We start from the raw sequence: 27,118 nt of genomic DNA on the forward strand, positions 1-27,118 counted from the left end.
TGTGAGCGCAGCCTCCACCTCCATACGGCCAGCATTGCAGTCAATGTTCCTCTGGCAGTCGTGGGTTGCGTACCAGTCGCTGTAGCCATCGTCCTCGGGCTCCGGTCCCAAGGCACATCCAAGGCAGAAGTTGGAGTACACAACATGGTCGATGACGAGGCCAGAGTACAACTCCACAATGCAGCCTACACCAATGTGGGAGCTGCGTCCTCGGGTCATCCATGATCCGTCGAAGATGACATCGATGTTGCCAATGGGGTTCATAAAGCCTGTGTAGAGCCCCTTGACGACAGCAACACTGGCGGCTTCACTGTCGGTTGCTGCATTCTCACATGCCCGCACAAGCGTTTTCAGGTGTCCCTGGTACGTCTTGTGGTGCAGGCCCCGATGAGAAATGTTCATGGAGGCACAGAAGTCTGCCAAGGCTGTCACTCCTTTGCCAATGGATTGGATCCCCTTCATGGCCCTCATGTTCACTTCAAAGGGAGTGATCTTTGCTGTTCCAGCAACCCTGGGAGAGGAGAACTGCTTCTTCTGGAAGTCGCAAGTGCTGCAGACGAGCACAAGCTTGACGGCCAAGCCGTACTCCTTGTCCGCGGCCTTGCTGAGCGTGAGAGATCCCACACCGCAGCTTCCACACCTCGCGTGCGCGAAGAGGTCGTTGAGGACTTTCATGTCGACGATGACAAACTGGGTCCCGGCATCGCTTGTTTGGCATGATCCGTTGACTTCAAGCAGATCGAACTTCCGCTGGGTCGCCGACTTCTCCGATAAAACGCGCTTGCTTTGCTCCGATCGCTCGGCGCGCTGCGCTTGCTCGGCCGTAGAGTAGTAGGTAGAGTCGACGCGAGTGGTGCCGGCAAAACTTGAGCCATCCGGACCAGAGCTTGAGGCCGCAGCATCGTCAACGGGAAGGCTAGCCGATGGTCCCGGCAGATCCAATGCGTTCGGCAGTGGCGCAGATCGTAGCGGCGCACTTGCAGGTGATGTCTTCCGCTTGTTCCACGCACGTCGCGTCTTCCTCCCGAACGTCCGCCGCGTACTCTCTTTCAATCGAGAGTCCCCCGGCATCTCGATCGCTCGAAATAAAACTCCCGCAACTTCGTAGCGAGAAACCAACGATGTCCGACGCGAACGCGCGAACGTAAACGATTTCGAAACAACGTGCACTCAGCCGCGGAACGAACAAAGCGACGGGCCAAAACGAAGCAGACGACGCTTCTCCACGCTCCCCTTGCGCTGCTGGAGGCGCGCGCGCCAAGAGGAGGAAAGGAGCAAAAGTGGAAAGGGGCGCGTCTTGGCCTATGACAGGCGCGCGCGGCACGACGTACCCGTGACGTACGCGCGCGGGCCAATGAGCAATCGTTATTCCGGTCGTGAAAACCCGCGGAATGCGGACGCTCTCCAAGGTTGTCGCGATAGTGAGTGGGATGAGGACGTAGGGAAGAGGACCAGCTCCCCAACAAGACCAAGATGGCCGCGATCCGACGATCGGTCGTGAAGCGACGCGGGCGCGCAGTTTGACTATTTTTTTGCGTTGGATTCGCGATTTGAGCGTCGCGGAGGCATCGTATTTATCGTTTTTTTTATACTTAGACGTCGAATAGGACATTGAAACTTCGCAGGCAGGTACTTCAGACTATATTCTATCCAAACATGTGATTTTTGAAAAACCCCAAATTTCGCGATTTTTTACCATTTTAAGACCCGCGTCTCGCCTTAATAGGTTTTTCCGGAGGTGTCTGCAAAGTACAATTTAACACATATCGTAACTGACCAAAATTTGGCATATATGTCTCTTGATCACTGAAATTTAAAACATAAAAAATATATTAAGGTATATCCTGGGAAATTAAATTAGTGGGGTATGACAGGGCATTTGTTGAACGCAGACTTCAACAACAGAACGAAGTAAAGATGACCCCGATTACAAAATATTTGACCAACCGTGCAGCGCCATTTCTTGTGCCCTATACCTAGTTCGTTGCATATAAAAACTGCACAAATCTTCAACCTAAAATTTCAAAAAAAAAAAGAAAAGGCGTGTCTATGGATTTTTTTGCTTTTTTTGTTTTCAGATTTGCTTCTGCAAAAAAAAAAGTCAGAGTACTCAATGCGCCTTGGCATGTTGAGTACTATTGAGTTTGCACTGCGGACGCAACCCGCCGATCTGTTATAACACAGGCAAACATAACCACAAAAAGCAGAACGATTTCTTTGAGACTACAAGCAATCGCGGCCTAACCAACTCATCATGCTTCTTGCACTTAGGTTCTTGTGCGTTATGAGAGATTGGCGCATTACATTCTTAGTGTGAACAGAGCATTCCTTGACATAGCCTGGGAAAGGGAAAAGAAAGCTTAAATTTGTTTAACACAATATCATGTCTGTGTCAAGTCAAAGCAGCTTCATACTATAATTCATAACAATTGAACCTTGTTATAAGCAAGTGCTAATGGGCATATTTTTTCTTTGCGCTTGTTTGAGCCCGGACTGGCTACCTGGCAAATCTAACAATTTAAGGTTCACCTAGAACAACGTACACAAGGGTTTGATTTCGGGAACATTCTTGCTATACTCAGTTTCCCCTTAAAAGATCATGATTTGCGGGGTTTAGACAGGCATAAATACTTTCTTGTATACACCTAAGAAATGATCGTAGTACTAAAAATAACATTGTAATTGTAATGCACATACCATGTCGCACATCAAACTTATGAGCCTTATAAATTCCGTGTGCTGATGTAACGAGGTTGGAGGCTTTTTGAGACTGTGGACTTTCGGTAGAAAAGCCATCCATGACGTATGTGGACTCAACTTGGCCCGAAACCAACCTTTCAGGCAGATGTCTTCGACGCTGTCGAGCAGCTCGTGCAAGAACACAACGAAACGACCCGGACAAGCGGGGCTATTGATGCTGTGCCTCCTATCTTCACACAGTCGCGCCTGGCTGAGCTCCAAGGCCTGCTCAAGCCGCTCGGCGAAGCCACAGACAGACATCAAGGGGACGGAATAACATCTGCAATCTTGCATCTCTGCATCAGTATGTGCTACATTCAGATCAAAACCTACCCGGATGAAGAGCGAGATACATATTTATTATATTTCACCTAAAGGTTCAAAACTATAGTCATTGACAGTCAAGTTGAAGATTAAAATTCAAGATTCACATCAGACCAGCTTTACTATAATGATTTAAATCAAACTTTCCTGCAAAGTAAACTCCAAAAATTTATTTGTATTTACTGTGCGGCCATTATATGTGCTGTTATGCGCATCTGTGTCTTATTTAAATCAGATTCATCACACAACGAAGATTTATATAAACCTCAACCCGAGCAAAGAAAAGTGGTCTTCTCAAAGATCGAAGCATTGAGCGTTCTTTATCCCTTCCACTTTTTTTTCGTCAGTTACACAATGTCCTTGTCATTGTTCTATTCAAGTCAAAGCTAGACAACAGCATTCAAAACTACCCTGGTGCACATTATCGGTTAAATCCCGCGAAAGAAGAGCAACTTGCCTTCACGTGTGAAAATATTTTGCTGAGAACTTGCTTTTATTGCTAGTGATTTGCTTGAAGCAAAACACCACCAGGATACAAAGGAAACTGACAGACTCGAATGATTACATTTGAAAGTACTAGACTTTGACCAGCGTTTTGACTTGCTGCTCATGGCTTGTGAGCACTGCTGCATTGTTCACAAGTGTGAAGCATTCATTACAGAGGGGTTTAAAAATTGCAAATTAAATTTGTACTTGTTTTCATATGTTTTCACCAATAACCAGTTTTTAGCGGAAGCACAAATTAAACCATTCAAATACACTGCTTTTAAAGAAATAAAAAAAACATTAAAGACTTTTGCCGATTTTCACACTGCAAAATTTGTCTTAGATATTTCAAGCGAGCAGTTGGGAAGGTGGGGATTGAAATTCCACTTTTCTCTCTTATTGCCCCTACTGCTTCCAAGCACATCAAATGCCAGTGCAACAAGATATCATGGGAAAAGCTGCAAAGGTCATGTGCCATTGCAATTTTGTTCAGGAACTATCATGAATGGAATACGACTAACAGTGTCATGCCCCCAGTCCTTGCACAGTGTACATGGCCTTTCTGATTTTTTGCAAATGGTCTGGTGCTACTTAGACTGTTCTGGGCTTGACTGCTTTTTATGTGTATAAATGGTCAATTACAATTCTAGGTAACACACTTTGGCAAGAAGGCACGACTTTCTTAGATTTGAGTAGGTGAAGTCACTTGAGCAAGTATTACTGGACCTCTGCTGCGTAACCAGGACAGTGGACGGAAAAGGACAAACTGGCCCTCTTTTTGATGAAACTCAAGCTACGCATTAGCCTAACTACGCTCGGTGCCATTTTTGGCATTTGAAAATCTAGTGCCTCAAGACTGTTTAGGGTCACATTGGACTATCCAAGTGTGACGCTTATTAACTAGGTGTTTGTGCCTCCTCGTTCTTCAATTGGAGACATTCTGCCAGCCTTAAGTGCATGTTTATTATAGACTGCACTGGGGTCCAGATGGAAGCCCCCCATGGATCCAGAGTTACCTCTACTCTCACTACAAAGGGAGCTACACCTTGAAGTGGCTCGTAGCCATACTTCCCAATGGTTCAGATATTGTTTGTTCGTAAGGTTTATGGCAGCAGATTATTCCGACTCTTTCATCACAAGAGATTCAGGATTTATGTCGCTTGTTGAGCCAGGCGATGTTGTGATGGGGTTTCCTGTCACAAAGACAACAATGGCGGAAGACAAAGCTGTTCTTGTAATGCCAGCCCTCAATGTCAAAGGAGGGAAGCTATCAAAGCAAGACATGGAGCGGACACTAATACCTCTGTCAGACGGGCACCTAAAACAATATTTGTGCCAAAGGTCATTAGAATTTTCAAATGGCCTTTAAGTTTTGTCGTGCCAGACAGAGCAAATAAAGGTCACTTAAACTGTGTTTACAGCGATTGAAGTCTCTTAGCCTGTTTGGGCACATAAAGCACATTTGCGCTAAACAAAAAATTATTTTGGCAATATAAAGTATTATGTAAGCTTTCTTAAAGAAAGCTTACAGAAAGCTTAATTTCTTTAAGAAATTATTAAAAAGACAAAATGACGAGTTCAGCCAAGTGATACAATCACCAGAAGGTAGTCGTATCGGTGTCATTCTGCTGTGCTTACTGGCAATTCGACAGTGAATTTCTGCAGAAGTGTTGTGACAACAAGGTTGGGTAGTAGCGGGCGCAGTCACGATAGTCGTGTGGGCAAGTTTTGGTTTCGAGGCATTAGCAACAGAAGCCTGCGAGTGTGTACTACCTTAATGATAGTTAGCGAGAACACAGGAGCGCGTGGCTCCGGGTACTATCAGTGCGCTCTGGCGGTCAGGCGCGCAACTGCAGCGCATGTGCATTACAGGTGCGGCACAAATATATTCTCATCGCGTGCATCGCGTCGTGCGTCGTCTGCTACGGCTACGGCAACGCCGTTCACTACGCGCGGCATGTCGCGTGGAAGAAACCGTGTAGACAGAATTATCAGCCACACTAATACCATGCAGATATGAATTTTGTTTGACAGAAGGGCTCATACATATGTTTCTTTATATTTTGTTCTGTAAGAATTAATGCCCAGTATCCGATGCACCTGATAAGTAGGCGTGTCCTTGCACGGCTGTCAGAGCTATTTATTGCAGCCACCTCGTCATGACCAGAGTTCCAGAAGCGGACAGGCGGAAGATCGTCGAGCTCGCTCAAAACTGGCGCTCGCAGCGGGCCATCGGGGCTCTCGTAAATAGGCTTTTTTTAAGACGGTTAACCGCGTCGTGCAAGCTCTCCGTTATAAAGGCAGGATTCATGACGCCCCTCGAGGACTTCCCCCAAGAGTGACGACTGAGGACGAGGATACTACATTGTAGCCGCTGCCGTGGATGATCCCTTTCTGTCGGCATCAGAAACCCGTTAGCACCTGGCATTGGACGCCTCGGACGCCACAGTTCGTCGCAGGTTGAGGAGCGCCGGTCTGATTAGCGGCATGGTCGTGCAAAAGCCTTTACTTACAGCGTCATTCAAAGAGGTGAGGCTCCACTTTGAAATTAATTGAGCACGCGTTGTGGACGGCAAGTGACTGGGGCCGGGTCGTCTTCTCGGACGACTGAATGTTTACCACGAGGCAAGACCAACGCGTGCATGTGTTTCAAGTACGGAGCGCACGGTAAGACTTTCTTCAATACGCCTGCTGATATACATCCAGCAAATCGTTCTTGTTGCCAAAACTTTGTCTTGTTAGTTTGCGGTCTTGCTACACACTCGTTTCCGTTCGGCAAAACAATGTAATTTCTCAACTCTTCTATGCAGTGCCGCTTGCAATGGTTTCGCCAATCAATCCTTTCAGCATTTTTTTTCTTCTATATTACTGCGTCCTCATCTGCCTAGTTTTTTTTACTGCTCCTTTTTTCTGTTGCCCATCTGTGTGCACTGCTAGACTCCGTGGCAGTGCACACAAGATAGTAAAAAATGTGTTCCAATGGATGGATGCAGAGAAAAATTAATGTTTTGGTTTGGATGGTTAGTTTGAACATATCTGTTGGGGAGGAAGCGCACAACTATCCGACGTTACAGCGGCTCACCAGATGACCAATGAAATGTGGAGACATCACAAACAATGGCCAACGGCACGTGGCAACAAAGGCATGGTCGTCGCCATCAGTGCTGATGCGTTAGCTCCAGCCATTTGTTACCCTGTGACCTGGCTGATATGTACTATGGTGCCTCGCAAGGATCCCAACTTTGCCGACCGCACTGCTCATCTCACGAATCTGTGTGGTGAGTTATGTCAGCAACACCAGAAGTATAAACTGGAATCGGCCGACTGCTTTTGCGGTCGCCTGTAAGCAGTACTTGAGGAGCATGAACAAAAAGCGAAGAGCCATCCGCTGCTGAAATCTCAGTAAACGCTCGGCGAGTACGCCACCATCCTGTGACAAATGTATCAAGACCCTGATGGCCGAGACTTTTTCAAGTGAGTCTGGATGTCCAAAGTCAGGTAAGTTATGCTGTCTTTTTTGTTGTTAAAGTATTACAAAAATGGTTGCAGCACAGTGAACACCAAGAGCTCTTGCCGAAAGACACTTTTTCGTATGCTCTAAAACAAAAACAAAAAAGTGCATATGAAGGCATCCTATCCCAAACAATTTCAAAGCCGCTGAAAGGAAGTACGCCCCACACGGAGATAGGTATGACATGTGTAAGGGCCGAGCAGTCGGCTGAGTGCACGATGATGCTTTTTGGATGTTACGCGCTGCTTTGAGTGCATTCACGTGTAGGCATGTACAAAGAGCTACATATATTGGTAGCTACATATTGGTGCTTGCACAGCAAACAAGCAGTTTGTCTGCCCTCAGGGCAGACTTTAGGTTTTCCCGGAGAGAGACTGATCTCCTTAAAGAGGAGCTTCTTGCCAACGTGTTCCTCGCTGCTGCAGCTTCAAAGAGTGATGCTGTTCCGCGCAGCATCCAGGTGTTCAAGAGGAACAAGCAGTGGTTCGAAAGTACTCTGCCAAACTTGCCTGCATACTTTTTTAAGCAGTCGTTTCGGGTGATGCCGTCCGCATTTTGGTACCTTGTAGATCTGTGCCGGCCGCACATGTAGCATCAAGTGACCATTATGTGTGCGACCACCTCAGGGGAGAAGCGAGTCGGCACTTCACTGTACAAGCTGTGCTCCACCACTGAGGGCAGGGCCATCGCCCACCTGTTCGGCCAGGGACGCTCCACGGTCAACGAGCTGTACAGTTTTGTGCAGTCGTCGTCTCAGCTGTCGAACCCGAATGGGTGAACATGGTCAGTGCCGCCAAGCTCGTTGAGCACGTCCGTAAGTTCGAAGCCACCCTGGACTTCCCGTAGGCCATAGGGGCATTTGATGGTTGTCACTTTCCCGTGCCGCCACAAGTGGACGCCATCGAGTACACAAACTACAAGCGCTGGTAAGTACTCCTTTCTGAAAGGGAACCGTATATGGCCTCTATGTTATAAGAGATGATCTTTGGATTTGCAGTACAGAATCTGCATGCCCTTAGAGTTTAGGCCACCTAGTTTCTAGTCATTCTAAAATTATCTTCTTTTCTTTCAATCACTAATTGGAACTTACTGCCTGAAGACAGTCAGTGAAAATGGCTTATCTAAACTTCAACACGGCTAAAGTGTGGTTTAAAAGTTTGTCTTTACACCAATGTGTTCCATTACATTATTGGAGAAGGTAACTATGTGGTGACCAAAGGGACTAATTATATGCGGTGCTAAGCTTATATGTAAGTACAGCCACATCCTCCTCACCCAGGTAGACCATTGATACAGCTTCTGGTACGTCAACGTCGGGGTGCCAGGACGGTGCCGCGACGCCCATATGTTCTGGACATCGGCACTGGCAGGCAACCTAAAAGAGCAGGCCTTCCAGAAGCCCATGATCACTGTCAATGGGACCGCCGTGGTCCACTCACTGATCCTCTGCAACCAAGCGTTCCATTTACGTCCAACCTGGTGAAACCATATCCACAGACGACACAAACAATTCTTCGCAGGCAGAGTTTAAACAAGCAATTTTCATCTACTCACAGGACCGCTGAAAGTGCTTTCGGCAAAGTGAAGGTATGGCTTTGCCCAATCTTGAAGCGCATGGAGTGCAATGACAACAAAGCCCGATTGATCGTACAAGACTGCTGCGTTCTCAGCAATGTCTGCAAGCACCTGAACAACATCGTTCAGGCCCAGCGGCTCATGGATGCCCACTGTGTGGATGACATCTGCATCCAACCGATGTGTCGCACGGACGTCAAAGCAGGCAGCAGACAGTACAAGGAATGCCAATGCTGCCTACCTTCACCAGCACTCCAGGCTACGGCACCAGTACCCTGCTATATGTTGGGAATACTAGGAAAGTGCCAAGTGAGACCACGGACAGTACCAAGCCTCACAAGATGCGAGGGATGAACCATGAGAAAAAAAAGTCAAGGCCACTCCGCTCAAACCTATTTCTGTTCAAGCGGGTGGAAAGCAATTTCAATCACTGAAGAAATTTTGCTTTTAACACTTTCGAAAAGGAAAAGAGGTGACAGAAGGCAAAGATGCTAGAACAGCGACGAGTATGACATCTTTAAGCAATACCCAGGCGATGGCGGTATGGTACCCAAAAAAACAATAACTGATTTTCTCTACCAACGGCACCTGTCTGTAATTCACGCGCCCTCCAACTGGCATAACTGAGAGATGGCGGCAGCGGCCCGAACGTTAGCTTACCGCCCGGTCGCGCCAAAAGCAGACATGTAGCTGAAATCTCTCAATGAACAATCGGTTTTATTAGTTTTGTGTTCAGTTCTTGTGTATTACTGAGCACATTCCATTTTCGATCCAAAAACATTTTCTGCTTTTGGTGCGACCCTCGAGTTTTCTACAAAGTTAATCCGCCAACAGAAGGGTAACCTTGTAGGAAACTCGAGGCCGTCCACTGGGAAATAGCTAATATTATACCCGTCTGCAATATATATTTATTCAAGGGAAATGATGGAATTATTATATTGAGTGTTGCAAAATGTATTTATAAGGCAAACATCAGGTAACCAAAATTGTCCACTTAATTATCAACCAATTTCACTCACAAGCATCCCATGTAAAATTTAAGAGCACATTCTGTTTTCTAACCTCGCCAACTTTCTTGAACCGAATTCGTTCTTCACACCTTCACAACATGGCTTCCGTAAAAAGTATTTGTGCGAAACTCAATTGGTATCTTTCACTCGTAAACTAAACGCCGTTCTTGACCGATCATCACTTGCCGACTGCATTGTTTGACTTCTCAAAAGCATTTGATAAGGTGTCAAAGCTTTTACTTCTTAAATTAAGTCATGTTAATCTCCATCCCAAACTTCTTATGTGGCTTAAATATTTCCTTGTTAACCATTCTCAGTTCGTTTCAGCCAACAGTCTCATGTCTCCCCCAAGTGCTGTCCACCCTGGTGTGCCCCAAGGCTCTGTGCTTGGACCTCTGCTTTTTCTTATCTACATTAATGACCTCTATTCTTGTGTTTCTTCTTATATTCATTTGTTTGCAGATGACTGTGTAGTTTTCAGGGAAATGTTATGTTATAACGATAAAACCACTCTTCAATCTGATCTCAGCGCCGTCTCTGTATGGTGCGAAACATGGTGCATGGAACTAAACATTAGCAAATGTAAATTTATGTCTCTAGAAAAAATAATAATTTGCCCATTTGCTCTCTTAATAATGTGCATGCAGATGCCGTATCTTCTTATAAATACCTTATCATTCAGATTTCATCTAACCTTTCTTGGAGCATTCACATTTCGTATGTTATTACTAACGCTAACTGCATGTTGGGTCATTTTCAACGTAACTTTACAAAAGCACCTTCATCCCTAAAGCTACTGCTATACAAGGTCCTAATTTGCTTTAAACTCGAATATGCCGTTTCAGTTTGTTTCATATTGTCCAACTATAAAAGAACGGTAAGCATCAGTACAATGAAATCTAACTTTGATCTGCCATCCCTAGCATCTCGCCGCAAAACCTCTCATCTCTGCCTCTTTCAAACTGTTCCTTCATCCATTCTCGCATGCCAAACATATTTTACCTCCTTAAAACATCTCATCTCGAGTAGATCATGCGCATAAAGTCGAAATTCTATCGTGTAGAACTAATGCTTTTTTCAGTCAGTCTTTCCCTGCACACCAGTGGAGTGGCGTTTCCGCCCTAACAGCAACGATCTAAGATTACCAGCAGTTCAAGAGTACCATAGCTAATATCGTATAACTAGGAGTCAATTTACTGCACTAATAATTGCTGCATTTTTTTGCCTACACAAAATACATTGTACCCACTCCCCTCTAATGCCCTTGGCCCTGAGGGTATATGAAATAAGTAAATAAATAAATAAACCCACTTCATCTTGTTCTGAACAGTTCACTATTCCAGATTTTGTAGACGACGCAAATATCAAACCAAGTGCTGCCAACAGCCTTGTAGTCCTCGTAACGCTTGAAGTACGAAAGGCACATGCATGCGCTTAGACAGACATACCCAAAGCATGCGCGGGATAGTTCCGCTCTCTGTGTGCCTTCCCCACCTCAACATCCTTGCTATACTCAAACATTGGCATAGACTTTCTCCAAGAGAAGAGGAAAAGAAAAGGGTTTTAAGTATTTATTATAACCGCAGATTGAAGAACAATTTTTTAGAGAGCAGCTGTTAGGCACCCATTTCCGGGTTGAGCAGCGGCGGCGTAACCGCACTAAATTTAACGGGAAAATTGATGTCATGTGACCTCAACACTAATTCAATTCCCTGCTAAATTAAGCAGGTGAAATTCAGTTCCTACACTAGATATGGCGGAAGAATTCAGTTTCTCAACCACATTTAGCGGGAAAATTGACATCACGTGACCTTAACACCATTTCAATTCCCTGCTAAAGTTAGTGGGTAACTGAATTGGTGCTGAGGTCACATGACGTCAACTTTCCCACTAAATCTAGCGAAGAAACTGAATTTGTTAATAGGAGACGTGTCACCAAGTCATGTGACGTCATTTTCCCCGCAATATTTAGTGGGGAAACAGAATCGGAGGTGGAGGGGATGGAGGAGGAGGGGCATATTCTCCGTCCCCTCCCTTTTTCCTCCCCCCTCAAGAGCTGTGCTCTAATTTTCATTACAGAGATTTGTAAACGTCTCATTTTTGGTTTCTACCGTATTTTCCGGTCTATAAGTCGCACCTTTGTATAAGTCGCACCCCCTAAAAATGGTCGTTTTCCTGAAAAAGTTGGTATACTAGTCGCACCTTTGTGTCAGTCACACTTTTTGTAGAGCCGGTGCGGCATTGCTAATCCCGTGTTACGTGTATTGTGATCGCGACACATACAGAAGCAAGAGCTAATTTCGCCAATGAATCAAACGAGAAAAATAACTGGCGGAGCAAATGCGGTTCGATACGCCGGCACTCGCGTCTTCAAGCCACCGATGTGGCCGGGTGCGGATTATGAGGGAAAGCCGAACCTCGGTAACTGAAGGCTACGCCCGACGGATTCAGACCCGTTACGATGTAGCAGTACAATAAATATACTATCGAAAATAAGACGCGAGTAGAGGCATGTTAAAAAAATTAAGAACAGACCCACCTGCGGTCGAACTATGCAATGTCAACTGTGCTCCAGTTTATTGTATCCATTCCGTTCGTTAGGGTTAAACAAAACCATCAAAGTCCTCTTCCTCCGAGTCGGTAAGGAATAGTTCAGCGATCTTGGGGTCTAGCGTGGTTGGCGTCTCTTCAGCGTCGTCCTCAGACTCACTGCTGATGCTTGCTTCGTCGGCGTCGCTCCCAGGCAGAGACTCAATGAGGCCGGCTTTCTTGAAACCGGCTACCACAGTGCCCACGGAAACAGAATTCCAAGCCTCTTCAACCCATTTGGCCACCTCACCAAAACACGCGTGTCTCATGCGTCCCGTTTTCGTGAAGCTATGGTCTCCGTCGGTCATCCACGTCTCCCTTATACGTCTCAGAACTAACAGCTTTGAAACTACGGTTGACGGAAAATCCAGTGGCTGAAGCATCTTGGTCATACCACCTGGGATTATCGTTGGAACGCAGTTCTTGGATTTGATCTTTCTCTTAATCAAATCGGTTAAATGGGCCCTCATGCTGTCCATTACCAAAAGGCCCTTGTGTATGTGAAAAACTCCACCAGGTCGCTGGGAAAACATCTGTCTAGCCACACACCGATCATTTCTTCATCCATCCACCCTTTAATGTTGCACTGTGCGATGACTCCGGGCGGAAACAAATCCTTTGGCACTGTTTTTCTTTTGAATATTAGCATTGGCGGGAGTTTCGTCCCGTCGGCGCAGCAAGCCAGTACCACAGTAAAATGGGACTTCTCATGGCCGGTCGTCCAGACCGTAACGGTCTTCTCGCCTTTTTCGTTCACGCTCCTTCCCATAGGGATGTCAAATGTCAATGGAACTTCATCCATGTTCACAATGTTGCAAACAGCTACATCGTGCTCCTGAATTTCCTTCAGCACAAAATCCCAAAAGCTGCTGAGCTTCTGCTGAAAATCATCCGGCAGTTTTTGGCACATTGTTGTTCGGGCCCTGATGGATAGGTGGTTGCGTCTCATAAAACGAAAACACCAAGACCAAGTTCATGTTTTTTGCTATCGTGCCGGCTTTGAGGCGCACTTGCACTGTCAAAAGTCCCCGGCCTTCGGCTCGCTGCTCCAATATCCAAGTACGAAGACGATTTTCAAGCTGCGGCCAGCGCGCCTTTTTACCACGATCAGCTTTCTTGGTTCCTTTCATTGAACGCAGCAAGTTCCTAGCTTTCCGCCAGTCCCTGAAGATTTTTTCACTCGCGTTGATTTCTCGCCTGGCAGCTCGGTTTCCATTATCGGTGGCATATGCAACAACGCTAAGCTTGAACTTTGCTGTGTAGCTTTTTCGCGTTCTGGACGGTGCCATGTTGCTGCAGTGCTCGACACAGGTGAAAACACAGTAGGCACGTTCCGGGATGGCGGAGCACAAAGAAAGAACAACGGATATGGCGACCGGAAGTTGACGCCGGAAACGCCGGGAACTGCGTGGCCCCCAACACTGTGGCCCTCAGCGGTGGCTGCACTCCTTCGGGATCCGTGCAAAGATTGAAACGCTCGGCCACTGTGCGCTCGGCCTGGCCAGAACTGAGAAAAGTTGTACGTGGAAGTAGAGTTTCCTGATCCTTTTTGTTTAAAGAGTCGCGCGTCAGCGCTTGAGATGCAAGAGATTCCACCGTCGACGCATATAAGTCACACCGCTGTATAAAACGCACCGCCAGAAATTTTCGAAAAAAAAAAAAAAAAAGTGACTTATACACCGGAAAATACGGTAGTTATAATACCGTGAAATTACGAAAAGCAGAAACAGACTTAAAATGATGGTGCAACTAAAACTGCTGCCATAAATGGCCAGGGATTGGAGTTTGGTCATTGCGAGATCTAATTTGCCTCTTTGGAGCAAACTAAGATAGCATTCATAAACAGTTGGTCTGTTAAAGGGATACTGAACCGAAATTTGAATTTCGCGAAATAAGGTTCTAGAAGCGTTGAACAAGACTCTACGAACTACAAAACATTACTCGTTCATCGATATCTCAAACAGATCGCTGCACTTTTGGAAACGAAGGGCACGATCAAGCGAGGTCTTTGACATCACTGTCCTCCAGGAAAATTTGAAAGTGAGGGGAAGCGGCCTCGCTTCTCTCCTCCTCGCTTCGGTTCACCAGCTTGACACGGGACGTAGCGAGGAGGAGAGAAAATGGATTCGTGACGTGCCTTGTCTCGTCGGCCTCCTCGGCCGGGCAGTTCTTTTCTAAAAATATGGCGATCCGTTAGATATTGCTGTATGAGTGATGTTTTTGGGTTTTGCTCCGTCCCGCTTATCTGTCCAGCCTTGATTTGCCAGTTCAAAATTTCGGTTCAGTATCCCTTTAATGCGAGCAAAGTCTGTCCCTCAATGTGAGCATATTAGTACTGTTTCTATAAATGAAACTAATATCTTTGTAGCAGCCACTCCCCTCTACCCACCCACGAAATATGTTTTGCTTCAAAATGTCGCACCGAGTCTCTTTTCGTAGTCACATTTGATTGATTGGCCGATTTTAGATCAGGCAGCGCTTCATCTCCTCAGCCTGCCAGTGTCCAGTGTTAACGTTGAGAGGGAATTCTCAAAGCCCAGGGTCATTAAAAGGAAATGATCAGTGTGATCAACGAGGAGAACCTGTGAAAGTACATATGTGCTTACTATAATAAAATCACATAATCCAAATGTACAGAAGGTGAAGTTCTATATTTTTTAAATGCTGACATGTTTGTACTTGTCTTTTTTTTTACAGTTGCATACATTTTCCAAATAAAGTGTCAATGTTTTTTTTTTTTTTTTTTTTTTTTTCAATGTGTGATGCTCTTCTTTGAGGGATCACAAATATCCGAGTTACAAGGATCATCTGATCCGGTGTCCGATGGTGTTTCTTTCATATTCACCCAAAAATTATGATGATGATGATGATGATTGAGGTTTAGTGGCACAGCAGCATCCAAGGCCTTAGTGTGCCAACAACTATGACTATTGCAGGAAACCAGGGTTATAGAGAGGATAGAGCTGTAGTAGCCTTGTGGGTTATAAAAACTGTAAACATAAAAGAATACACACATGGCCATGATTCCAGGAAACATGTTAAATTATAGCTGGTCTAGTAGTCGAATATCTCTAAGAATATTAAAAATGCACTTGTGTGGTATTAGCGGTTCGTCGCCGAGTAAAATAACCAAATGTAATGGGGTATGTTCTTGGTAAATTCATGCAAAATGTCTATGACGTTCACGGTCATCCATAGGGCATACAAGTAAAATGTGCAGGATGCTGAATGGTATGCGACAGTGTTCACACTCTGGAGCATCCTCCCCTCGCAAAAGGTGCCCATGGGTAAGACGGGTATGACCGATTCGGAGTCGACATAATACTACCTCATAAAATCAATCGCTCATGATGACTTGCACTCTCCCATTCTTGAATTAAAGGTTTTACAGCATGCAACTTATTGTTCATTTCTTTGTTCCACTCTTCTTGCCACTTGCACTTTGTAGATTTTTTCAGGGCATGTCTATAATCTCTGTAGGGTATCTTGTGCAATCCACTTGTCGATCCTTGGCAGTGCTCGCTGCACGATCAGCATCCTCATTCCCAGGAATTCCTACATGGGAAGGTACCCAGGACCTTCCTACGCTTACCAAGGACATTCGCCTGTTCTCCTAGGCTGGCAGGGCATACTCCGTTGTGGTTCAGGAGTGGGACAGAAAATACCCGGCAGGAGCCTTCAATTTTATGCACACGGTCCCAAACTTCCTTCGAGGATGCACTGCTATTAATTGAGAAAGCATACCCTCTAAAGCTTTGCCGCTTGGCTCGCCGTCGGATCTACCTCGCTTGCGCTCTTTTCTTCTTAAAACCGATCAGGTTATTGGCCGTGGGATAACGCCTGAGAATACCCCATGCACGATTCTGTTCTTTCTTTGCCTGGCGGCAGTCTTCGTTCCACCACGGCTTTGGCCTTTTTGGGAGATGTGAGGACGTCATGGGAATGGCAAGCATAGCGGCCTGCAAGATGTGCTGAGTAATGTGCTCGGTGACATCATCGATGGAGAGATCATCAAGGGATAAACATGCTATAAGTGAGGCTTCTGTAAAGATTGACCAGTCAGCCTTTTCAAGCTTCCAACGAGGGGTATGTGTTAAAAGACCAGCAGGAGGATGGTTGAACTCTAAAATGAGTGGAAAGTGGTCACTCCCATATGGATTTTGGATGACCTTCCATAAAAGCAAGGGGTACAACGAAGGATGACAAATTGAAGGATGGATGGAAGTAAAACTACAAGTTGCTGAACTAAAATAAGTGGCTTCTTTTGTGTTGAGCAGACACAGTAATGTCGAAAGTAGAAACCGTTCAACGAGTGCCCCTCGAGAATCTTTTCTACAGCTTCCCCACAAGGGATTGTGTGCATTGAAATCACCTAAAATGATGTAAGGCACCGGAAGCTGGCTAATTAGATTATCTAGCTCCTCGTACCGCAGCCGATATCCCGGGGAGATGTACACTGAGCAGACGGTAATCATGCGGTCCAGCAGCATACGGACAGCCACGGCCTCGAGAGAGGTTTGCATCAGTGGACGGGACCATGCGTTGGACAACCACTGCAACACCACCGGAAGCCACAGAGGCGTTTAACCTATCTTTTCTGAACACTTTGAAGTGTCTAAGCACATTTGAGTGACTTTCTTTAAGATGGGTCTCCTGCAAACAAAAAGCAGCAGGGCGGTGTTCATTTAATAAAAAGGTGATGTCGTCATAATTGGAAAAAAGTCCGCAACAGTTCCATTGTAAAAAAACAGACATGATTAATGTTAGGCCGTTAGCTTTTCACGAGAAAGTCACAAGCTTTATGTAATGGTAGCTAGAGCAAAACTAAGCCAGTCACAGGAGGTAAATTTAGTAAAATGTGAAAGTGGACATGAATGATGATTTAATGAGTCTGCAAGAAGGCAGCTCCGACCGAACCTTTGGGGAAAAACAATTAAAAATAAAGCCCCAGGCGAGGGAATCGCCAGTAGTCTTCTGGTTGGTCTATATGGAACTGCCCCCTCCGACCTCCAAGGGTGTCGAGATTTCGGGCCGAGGCCACTGGAGAGGGAGTCGCCGTTACACCTCTGTCTCAGGTGATCCCTAGGAGTAGGTGAGGCAATGGGAATGAGCAAGATATCTTGGTTTCGTGAGCTTAGTGTAGTGACTGAAGACGCAGGATGATGTTCCTGTTGAAAGAGCATACCAGCCTTGTAGAGCATAATTGTCACTTTGGTGGAACAATTGGTTTTTTGCTCTTGTGCTTGCCCTTGGGGACCTGCCACTCCATGTCGTCTGGGTCAGACGCAGGAGTGGATGGTTCGGCACCATCCTCCATTGGTTCTGCCTCCTGGGCGGAGGCTGTTCTAGCCGGTTTAGGGAGGTTCTGGGCACGAGGTGGAAAACCCTGGCCCCGACCTCCACCAGCCGGAGGAGCAGAGGTACTGGACAGGCAGTCGCCCAAGCCCACCTGCTCCTGCCCCTTGGGTGCTGGAGGAGTGGCACAAGAATCGTGCCGCTCCTTGGATGAGGACGCTCCCTCCGAAGAATTCGGTCGGGAGCGTGGTCCCTTCTCCTTGGAAGGAGACCGCGAAGCACTGATAGGTGCGGACACAGCTGACCCATCTTGGGTAGGAGAAACAGCCTGTGAGCCCTCTACATGAGAGGGGACAGGCTGCTGCCCCGTGGAAGAGGTACAACTCTCGCTGGAGGAGGATGTAGGCCTAGCAGACGAGAATGAACGCACAGGAAGCTGAAACTGAAGCTGGGGTGTTGGGGACTGCAGTGGCTTCCTAGCATCCGGGAAGGACGTCTGGGTTGCCACCGCAACCTTCAGTGGTGCAGGTCCCCCTGCACCACCTTTGCAAAGCCGCCCTTGCGCAAAAACGCAAAGCGGCGACGCGCCTCCGGGTATGAGAGGTTTTCTTTAACTTTAAGTGTAAGAATTTCCTTCTAATCTTTCCACGTCTTAAGGCCCGTTCACACTCTTGCGACCTCTTAAACCTAGGTTCCTTACAACTTCTTAAACCAGAAAACACACTGGTGCCATCTATTGGGAAGCAGTGTAAACTCGGCGGTCCGGCATATGTTTTTTTATTTCTCGCGCATTATCCTTTCTTTCTTGGCTCGAAAAATTTTTGTCAATGTTATAAACGAGTCTTTCTATGGGTATTACGCACATTTGACCTCGGAAATCCCGCAAAACCTTCGCTCTTGTGAAATGCAGTTCCAGGGTCACCGCATAGATGGCGCCACAATGCCAGTTTGTTCCCTCATTTAAAAAACATTTAACAAGTTTTAAGAGAACTCGTCTCTCTCAGTCGTACTCGGTCGCAAGAGTGTGAACGGGCCTTTACACTATCTGGAGTAAGCAGGGTGGGGCTCTTCGCAGTTTACACAGAGTGCGTCGTTGGAACAAAAGTCTGCTGCATGGTCAGTCTTGCCGCGCTAGGCACATGTCGCTTTGCCGAGGCAGTTCTGTGAGCAGTGTCCAAATCTTTGGCAATTGAAGCACCTTCTGGGGTTCGGAACGTAAGGACGAACTCTGCAGTAGAGGTATCCAGCTTTCACAGACTCGGGAAGTGTGGTGGACTCAAAGGTAAGCACGATGTGCCTGGTCTTCAGCTCTTGGCCGTCACGACGCAAGGAGATGCACCTTGCAGCTACAACCCCCTGGTCAAAAAGGCCCTCCACTACTTCACTCTCGGACGCGTCCAGAAGGTCGTCCTCCAAGATGACACCTTGGATGGTGTTCAATGTCTTGTGGGGTGTTACTGTAACTTTGTAGTCCGACACACAGTTGAGTGCAAGGAGCGCAGAACTCTGGGGGCTGGTCTCAATTTCTACAAGCAAATCGCCAGATGCCAGCTTCTTAGCCTTAAAGTTCTTTCGAATCACACCCTCTAGGACAGTGGTCTCAAACTCATTCAAGTGTAGAGGCAAATAGCCCACACCGGAAAGGTAGCGAAGCAATGTAAGACGGAGGAGGGAGGGGGGGCATAAAATTTTATAGAGAAGAGACCTCGCTCTGTATGTTTTTTTTGTAAAATCACAGTTTTGCCAGTGAGGTCTTTCGCTTTCATGTGTTTTACGACTACTCTGGGCCCTGCCGTAATGTGATAACTAGAATTAAAATGATACTGCCCCGACAACGGGCCGCCATTTTTAATAGAACAGGGGAACGAGTACACTGTCGTTCCTGAGCTCAAACATATTTCTAAAAAAAAAGAAAAAAAAACAATCCGTTAATCTGGCAGTTCTTGCTTTCCTTACGATTTTTATTACAACACTCTGAGCAAATACTTGTCTTTTAATTGGAACTTTTTTGAAGGCGAGGATCCCGAGCTTGTAGCTTTATTTTTGGCTGTTGCTCCGGCTGATTGAAAGTTCGCGCAGCCGAGATGCACCCTTCAACGAATAGCTCGCGCTTGCGGTCTGGTAGCGGTACATTTGTACATTACAAAAAAAGCTGGAGAGCAAAAAATAAAGCGGAACGTAGCGTAAATAAACCTAGATAAAGGCACATCCACATTGGCGTCGAGGAGGCCTGTGGCGTGACGGTCGGTGCTGCCGTTTGCCGACCGAAATCAGTTTTCGGCTTCAACGGCGCGACAAAGGGCACCGCAGAGTCAACCGCTCCGAGCGCGGTTCAGAGCTCAGCGCCGCACGCAGCAGAAGAGAGGAGCCAATGGGAGGTGGCGTAAATAGTGACGTCGCGATGCCATGGCAACGCTCAAGTTGGTCCTCGGCGCGTCTTTCCTGTTCCGAAGGACGTGTTTCGTGTCGTCTGCTATCCCCATTTCCCCCCCGATGCCTTCCGCAGGGGAGCGGTTCCTTGAAACTGTGCGACTGTTTCCCTTTTTATATGACAAGACGCAGCCAGACTATTTAGATAATGACGCTAAGAACAACCGCTGAGAAATTATAGCAGAGGAATGCGGAATTGCAAGCGAGTTTCTCCGTGGCACTTGTTGCATGTCGTCTGTGTTGTGACGGATGTCGTGTTGATTTTGTGACACTTTCGAAAGTAGCCTTCATCTCTGGCGCGCCACCAGGGCAGCAATGCCCTGACCTGTACTTCGGTGTTTCGGTAGAACCAAGGAGGTAACCTCCTTGGGTAGAACCAGCTCGGCCGGACCCAAAACCGGCGTCTCCTTCCCTTCAGAGCGCAGCGACGTCGCAAGATCGAGCAAACTAGGATAATCACATTCACGCTGACCACCAGGTCATTGTGGACTCCTACTATGTAGGTAGCGAGTGCGGTTTCAATGCTGATATATGCGAAAGATGGGAGCCGAAACGGAAGCATCTAACGAAGAGCACACGACGAAAGAGCGGAAAATGCGACGAGAGGCGCGATCGCGAGATCCAGTACTGTCACGTGACGCCCGCAAAACGGAGGCCAATGTGGACTCCTCGTGTTGGGACGCCGGACGGGCGCCGTTCACGCTAGTGTGGTCGGGCCTTAAGTGTAAACTATGTGAATGCGTTAAAAGAGCAGAGCTACTTTTTGAGCGAAAATGAATCGGTGAGAAGAGGTCACGAAACCGCATGCTTTTCTAGTGCTCGAGGCATGGAAACCGCGACTCATAGCCGGTTGCCTGCGGGCTGCGTCCCAGCGAATCACGGGCCCCATGCGACCAGCGAGCCACGTGTTTGAGACGCCTGCTATATACAACCCAGGTTCACGAGAGATGTGTATTTTCGTCGCTTTTTGGGGTAGCACAAGGGAAACTGAGCTCGTGCTAAAACCCACGTACAGCCTTGGTGACCTATTGTCCGGGTTCATGAAGAAAGTTGTGAGGGTTTGTCTGGGTCTGTAAAAAGAACAAAAAAAAAACAAAAAACACCAACAACTGGAGAACAAACGTGTATCCTTAAGGAAAAAGTGCCTGTCGGTGGCTCATCTCGCGACATTTGCTGTGTCAGTTGTCATCGAGACATGGAACCGGCATTGTGGTTGGCTCTGGTGGTCGGTCCTTCTTCTGCATCATGGACCGTGCCGGGAGGCCTCATCATACCATCAGCAGAGGCCGTACCCTGGTTGTTGTACGGTATGGTGAACGAGCTTCCCGGTGGCCGCATCGCCAAGCTTTTGGGAAGCATGTTCACTCTGGGCCCCAGCGTACATGTCCCCTGGATGCAGCGCATTCGGGCCATGGCGAGCATGGAGCGAGAGGGGCGGCTTCTGCTCGGTGCGCCCGGCGTTGTCATCGAGCTGGACAAGACGCAGCTCTCCGGAAGACGCAAGTGGAGAATCGGGAGGCCACTGCAGGGGGACAGGCCCTCGCAGGACACTCTGCCAACCCATCGTCCGGGTCCACAAAGGTCGGTACAGGAGCCCGCGGACGAAGCAGTCCAAAATGGAGCTCCCTCTACGGGCGACGTCGGCACGGGGATGCTCGGGCTCTTGCAGCGGTCAACGGGGAAGCTTCGCCTCTTCGATATGGGCAGTCGGGACCTGCAGCTGATCAGCCGACGGATCGCCGAAAACGTGGCTGCAGGGTCCGTCATGATGCACGACAGTTGGGAAGCCTACGCTCTCGTGGAAGCCATGCGGCCAGCTCCGTGCCTTCAGTGACGGCAAGTAGTTGACCACCAAGTCGGATTCGTCGGACCCGAAGGGGAGCCCATTCAAAACATGGAGCGACCGTTCCTGGAGGTTCTTGGCGGCATAAGCCACATGATACGCGGCACAACGAAGGCCAACCTCCAAGGACAGCTAGATTGGCACAGCTATTTGCAAAGGGAGGGCTGCCGGAGGCATAAAGACCCTTTCCTGCAAGCACTAGGCATGATTGCGAAGCGCTACCCATTATAAGTTTTTAAGTATCTATTAAAGTCTCACCTAACCAAACCTTTAAAATTTATTAATCTATGGTCTATCTTAGCAATGTTTATTTAAGATAAATGACATCGGGTAAATGTTTCTTACAATTAATGTGAAAGCATTAACTCTCTCATAGAGCGAGTCTACGTCATGTTAATGCTCTCGCATTACTATTGTATAAACGTAATGTACAACGCATAACCAAAGGTTGAAAGTACCGAAGTCCCGAAGTCATATTTATCATTACCCCGTAACCGCGGGACCAGAATGCAGTCCCGCAGTTCCTCACAGCGCTAATTGATGCACGAAGAGGTCAGCCCCCACTGAAGCACTTCAAAATCAACAAAGTCCCTTAGTAACACATATGAAGATGATCGTCGAGCACTTGCATCTGCGCAGATATTCCAAGGCTGCCGGATGCAGTAGGGGGATGTATGTTTCTTCCAAACACAAATAAATTTGCGTTGAATCCTATTAACAAACCAGGTTCATGAGAGATGTGTGTTTTCGTCGCTTTTTGGGGTAGCACAAGGGAAACTGAGCTTGTGTTAAGACCCACGTACAGCCTTGGTGACCTATTGTCCGGGTTCATGAAGAAAGAGGTGAGGGTTTGTCAGGGTCTGTAAAAAGAACAAAAAAAAAAAGAGAAAACACCAACAACTGGAGCAAAAACGTGTATCCTTGAGGAAAAAGTACCTGTCTGTGGCTCATCTTTCAACATTTCCTGTTTCAGTAGTCATCGAGACATGGAACCGGCGTTGTGGTTGGCTCCGGCGGTCGGTCCTTCTTCTGCATCATGGACCGTGCCGGGAGGCCTCATCATACCATCAGCAGAGAGGCCGTACTCTGGTTGTTGTACGGCATGGTGAACGAGCTTCCCGGTGGCCGCATCGCCAAGCTTTTGGGAAGCATGTTCTCTCTGGGCCCCAGCGTACGCGTGCCCTGGATGCGGCGCATTCGGGCCGTGGCCAGCATGGAGCGAGAGGGGCGGCCTCCGCTCGGTGGGCCCGGCGTTGTCATCGAGCTGGACGAGACGCAGCTCTCCGGAAGACGCAAGTGGAGAATCGGGAGGCCACTGCAGGGGGACAGGCCCTTGCAGGACACTTTGCCAACCCATCCTCCGGGTCCACAAGGGTCGGTACAGGAGCCCGCGGACGAAGTGGTCCCAAATGGAGCTCCCTCTACGGGCAACGTCGGCACGTGGATCCTCGGGCTCTTGCAGCGGTCAACGGGGCAGCTTCACCTCTTCGATGTGGGCAGTCGGGAGTCGCAGCTGATCAGCCGACGGATCGCCGAAAACGTGGCTGCAGGGTTTGTCATGATGCACGACAGCTGGGAAGCCTACGCTCTCGTGGAAGCCATGCGGCCAGCTCCGTGCCTTCAGTGACGGCGAGTAGTTGACCACCAAGTCGGATTCGTCGGACCCGAAGGGGAGCCCGTCCAAAACCTGGAGCGACTGTTCCTGGAGGTTCTTGGCGGCATAAGGCACATGATACGCGGCACAACGAAGGCCGACCTCCAGGGACAGCTAGATTGGCACAGTTATTTGCAAAGGGAGGGCTACCGGGGGCATAAAGACCCTTTCCTGCGAGCACTAGACATGATTGCGAAGCGCTACCCATTATAAGTTTCTAAGTATCTATTAAAGTCTCACCTAACCAAACCTTTAAAATTTATTCATCTATGGTCTAACTTAGCAACGTTCCTACAAGATAAATGACATTGGGTAAATGTTTCTTAAATTTTAATGCGAAAGCATTAACTCTCATAGACCGAGTCGACTTCATGTTAATGCTCTCGCAATACTATTGTATAAACGTAATGTACAACGCATAACCAAAGGTTGAAAGTACCGAAGTCCTATTTATCATTACCCCGTAACGGCGGGACCAGAATGCAGTCCCCCAGTTCCCCACAGCGCTAATTGATGCACGAAGAGGTGAGCCCCCATTGAAGCGCTTCAAAATCAACAAAGTCCCTTAGTAACACATATGAAGATGATTGTCGAGCACTTGCATCTGCGCAGAGATATTCCAAGACTGCCGGATGCAGTAGGGGGATGTATTTGTTTCCTCGAAACACAAATAAATTTGCGTTGAATCCTATTAACAAACCAGGTTCATGAGAGATGTGTGTATTCGTCGCTTTTTGGGGTAGCACAAGGGAAACTGAGCACGTGTTAAGACCCACGTACAGCGTTGGTGACCTATTGTTCGGGTTCATGAAGAAAGTGGTGAGGGTTTGTCTGGGTCTGTAAAAGGAACAAAAAAAAAAAAGAAAACACCAACAGCTGGAGAACAAACGTGTATCCTTGAGGAAAAAGTACCTGTCTGTGGCTCATCTTGCGACATTTTGTGTTTCAGTTGTCATCGAGACATGGAACCGGCGTTGTGGTTGGCTCTGGTGGTCAGCATCATGGACCGTGCCTTCAGCATCATGGACCGTGCCAGGAGGCCTCATTATACCATCAGCAAAGAGGCCATACTCTGGTTGTTGTACGGCATGGTGAACGAGCTTCCTGGTGGCCACATCGCCAAGCATTTGGGAAGCATGTTCTCTCTGGGCCCCAGCGTACGCGTGCCCTGGATGCGGCGCATTCGGGCCGTGGCCAGCATGGAGCGAGAGGGGCGGCCTCCGCTCGGTGGGCCCGGCGTTGTCATCGAGCTGGACGAGACGCAGCTCTTTGGAAGACGCAAGTGGAGAATCGGGGGGCTGCTGCAGGGGGACAGGCCCTCGCAGGACACTTGGCCAACCCATCCTCCGGGTCCACAAAGGTCGGTACAGGAGCCCGCGGACAGAAGCGGTCCGAAATGGAGCTCCCTCTACGGGCGACGTCGGCACGTGGATCCTCGTGCTCTTGCAGCGGTCAGCAGCGGAGCTTTGTCTCTTAGATGTGGGCAGTCGGGAGCCGCAGCTGATCAACCGGCGGATCGCCGAAAACGTGTCTGCAGGGTCCGTCATGATGCACGACAGTCGGGAAGGCCACGCTCTCGTGGAAGCCATGCGGCCAGCTCCGTGCATTCAGTGACGGCGAGTAGTTGACCACCAAGTCGGATTCGTCGGACCCGAAGGGGAGCCCATTCAAAACCTGGAGCGACTGTTCCTGGAGGTTCTTGGCGGCATAAGGCACATGATACGCGGCACAACGAAGGCCAACCTCTAGGGACAGCTAGATTGGCACAGTTATTTGCAAAGGGAGGGCTACCGGAGGCATAAAGACCCTTTCCTGCGAGCACTAGACATGATTGCGAAGCGCTACCCATTATAAGTCTTTAAGTATCTATTAAAGTCTCACGTAACCAAACCTTTAAAATTTATTCATCTATGGTCTATCTTAGCAACCTTCCTACAAGATAAATGACATCGGGTAAAGGTTTCTTAAATTTTAATGCGAAAGCATTAACTCTCATAGACCGAGTCGACTTCATGTTAATGCTCTCGCATTACTATTATATAAACGTAATGTACAACGCATAACCAAAGGTTGAAAGTACCGAAGTCCTATTTATCATTACCCCGTAACGGCGGGACCAGAATGCAGTCCCGCAGTTCCCCACAGCGCTAATTGATGCACGAAGAGGTGAGCCCCCATTGAAGCGCTTCAAAATCAACAAAGTCCCTTAGTAACACATATGAAGATGATTGTCGAGCACTTGCATCTGCGCAGAGATATTCCAAGACTGCCGGATGCAGTAGGGGGATGTATTTGTTTCCTCGAAACACAAATAAATTTGCGTTGAATCCTATTAACAAACCAGGTTCATGAGAGATGTGTGTATTCGTCGCTTTTTGGGGTAGCACAAGGGAAACTGAGCACGTGTTAAGACCCACGTACAGCGTTGGTGACCTATTGTTCGGGTTCATGAAGAAAGTGGTGAGGGTTTGTCTGGGTCTGTAAAAAGAACAAAAAAAAAAAGAAAACACCAACAGCTGGAGAACAAACGTGCATCCTTGAGGAAAAAGTACCTGTCTGTGGCTCATCTTGCGACATTTTGTGTTTCAGTTGTCATCGAGACATGGAACCGGCGTTGTGGTTGGCTCTGGTGGTCGGTCCTTCTTCAGCATCATGGACCGTGCCAGGAGGCCTCATTATACCATCAGCAAAGAGGCCATACTCTGGTTGTTGTACGACATGGTGAACGAGCTTCCCAGTGGCCACATCGCCAAGCTTTTGGGAAGCATGTTCTCTCTGGGCCCCAGCATACGCGTGCCCTGGATGCGGCGCATTCGGGCCGTGGCCAGCATGGAGCGAGACGGGCGGCCTCCGCTCGGTGGGCCCGGCGTTGTCATCGAGCTGGACGAGACGCAGCTCTCCGGAAGACGCAAGTGGAGAATTGGGGGGCTGCCGCAGGGGGACAGGCCCTTGCAGGACACTTGGCCAACCCATCCTCCGGGTCCACAAGGATCGGTACAGGAGCCCGCGGACGAAGCGGTCTGAAATGGAGCTCCCTCTACGGACGACGTCGACACGTAGATCCTCGTGCTCTTGCAGCGGTCAACAGCGGAGCTTTGTCTCTTAGATGCGGGCAGTCGGGAGCCGCAGCTGACCAACCGGCGGATCGCCGAAAACGTGTCTGCAGGGTCCGTCATGATGCACGACAGTTGGGAAGGCCACGCTCTCGTGGAAGCCATGCGGCCAGCTCCGTGCCTTCAGTGACGGCGAGTAGTTGACCACCAAGTCGGATTCGTCGGACCCGAAGGGGAGCCCATTCAAAACCTGGAGCGACTGTTCCTGGAGGTTCTTGGTGACATAAGGCACATGATACGCGGCACAACGAAGGCCAACCTCTAGGGACAGCTAGATTGGCACAGTTATTTGCAAAGGGAGGGCTACCGGAGGCATAAAGACCCTTTCCTGCGAGCACTAGACATGATTGCGAAGCGCTACCCATTATAAGTTTTTAAGTATCCATTAAAGTCTCACCTAACCAAATCGGATTTCAAGAAGTCATCATGAAGGAGATCCGTAATGGGATTGCGATACAATCGCGATTTCAAGAAGTTATCATGAAGGAGATCCGTAATGGGATTGCGATACAATCGCGATCACTTGAAACATTCTAGCGTCTAACAGAC

At 48.0% G+C, this 27,118-nt stretch overlaps 4 pseudogenes; all 4 read left to right on the plus strand.

Moving 5' to 3' along the window:
* The first annotated feature begins 21,154 nt into the window (after positions 1-21,154).
* Positions 21,155-21,807, plus strand: LOC120842474 (annotated as a pseudogene).
* Positions 21,808-22,838: 1,031 nt separating this feature from the next.
* On the plus strand, positions 22,839-23,501 carry LOC115325823 (annotated as a pseudogene).
* A 917-nt stretch (positions 23,502-24,418) lies between these two features.
* Positions 24,419-25,084, plus strand: LOC115325838 (annotated as a pseudogene).
* A 1,024-nt stretch (positions 25,085-26,108) lies between these two features.
* LOC120842475 lies at positions 26,109-26,877 on the plus strand (annotated as a pseudogene).
* Positions 26,878-27,118: the final 241 nt, after the last annotated feature.

The sequence above is a fragment of the Ixodes scapularis genome, unplaced genomic scaffold, assembly GCF_016920785.2.
Source record: "Ixodes scapularis isolate PalLabHiFi unplaced genomic scaffold, ASM1692078v2 PGA_scaffold10__122_contigs__length_95168666, whole genome shotgun sequence".
Classification (NCBI taxonomy): domain Eukaryota; kingdom Metazoa; phylum Arthropoda; class Arachnida; order Ixodida; family Ixodidae; genus Ixodes; species Ixodes scapularis.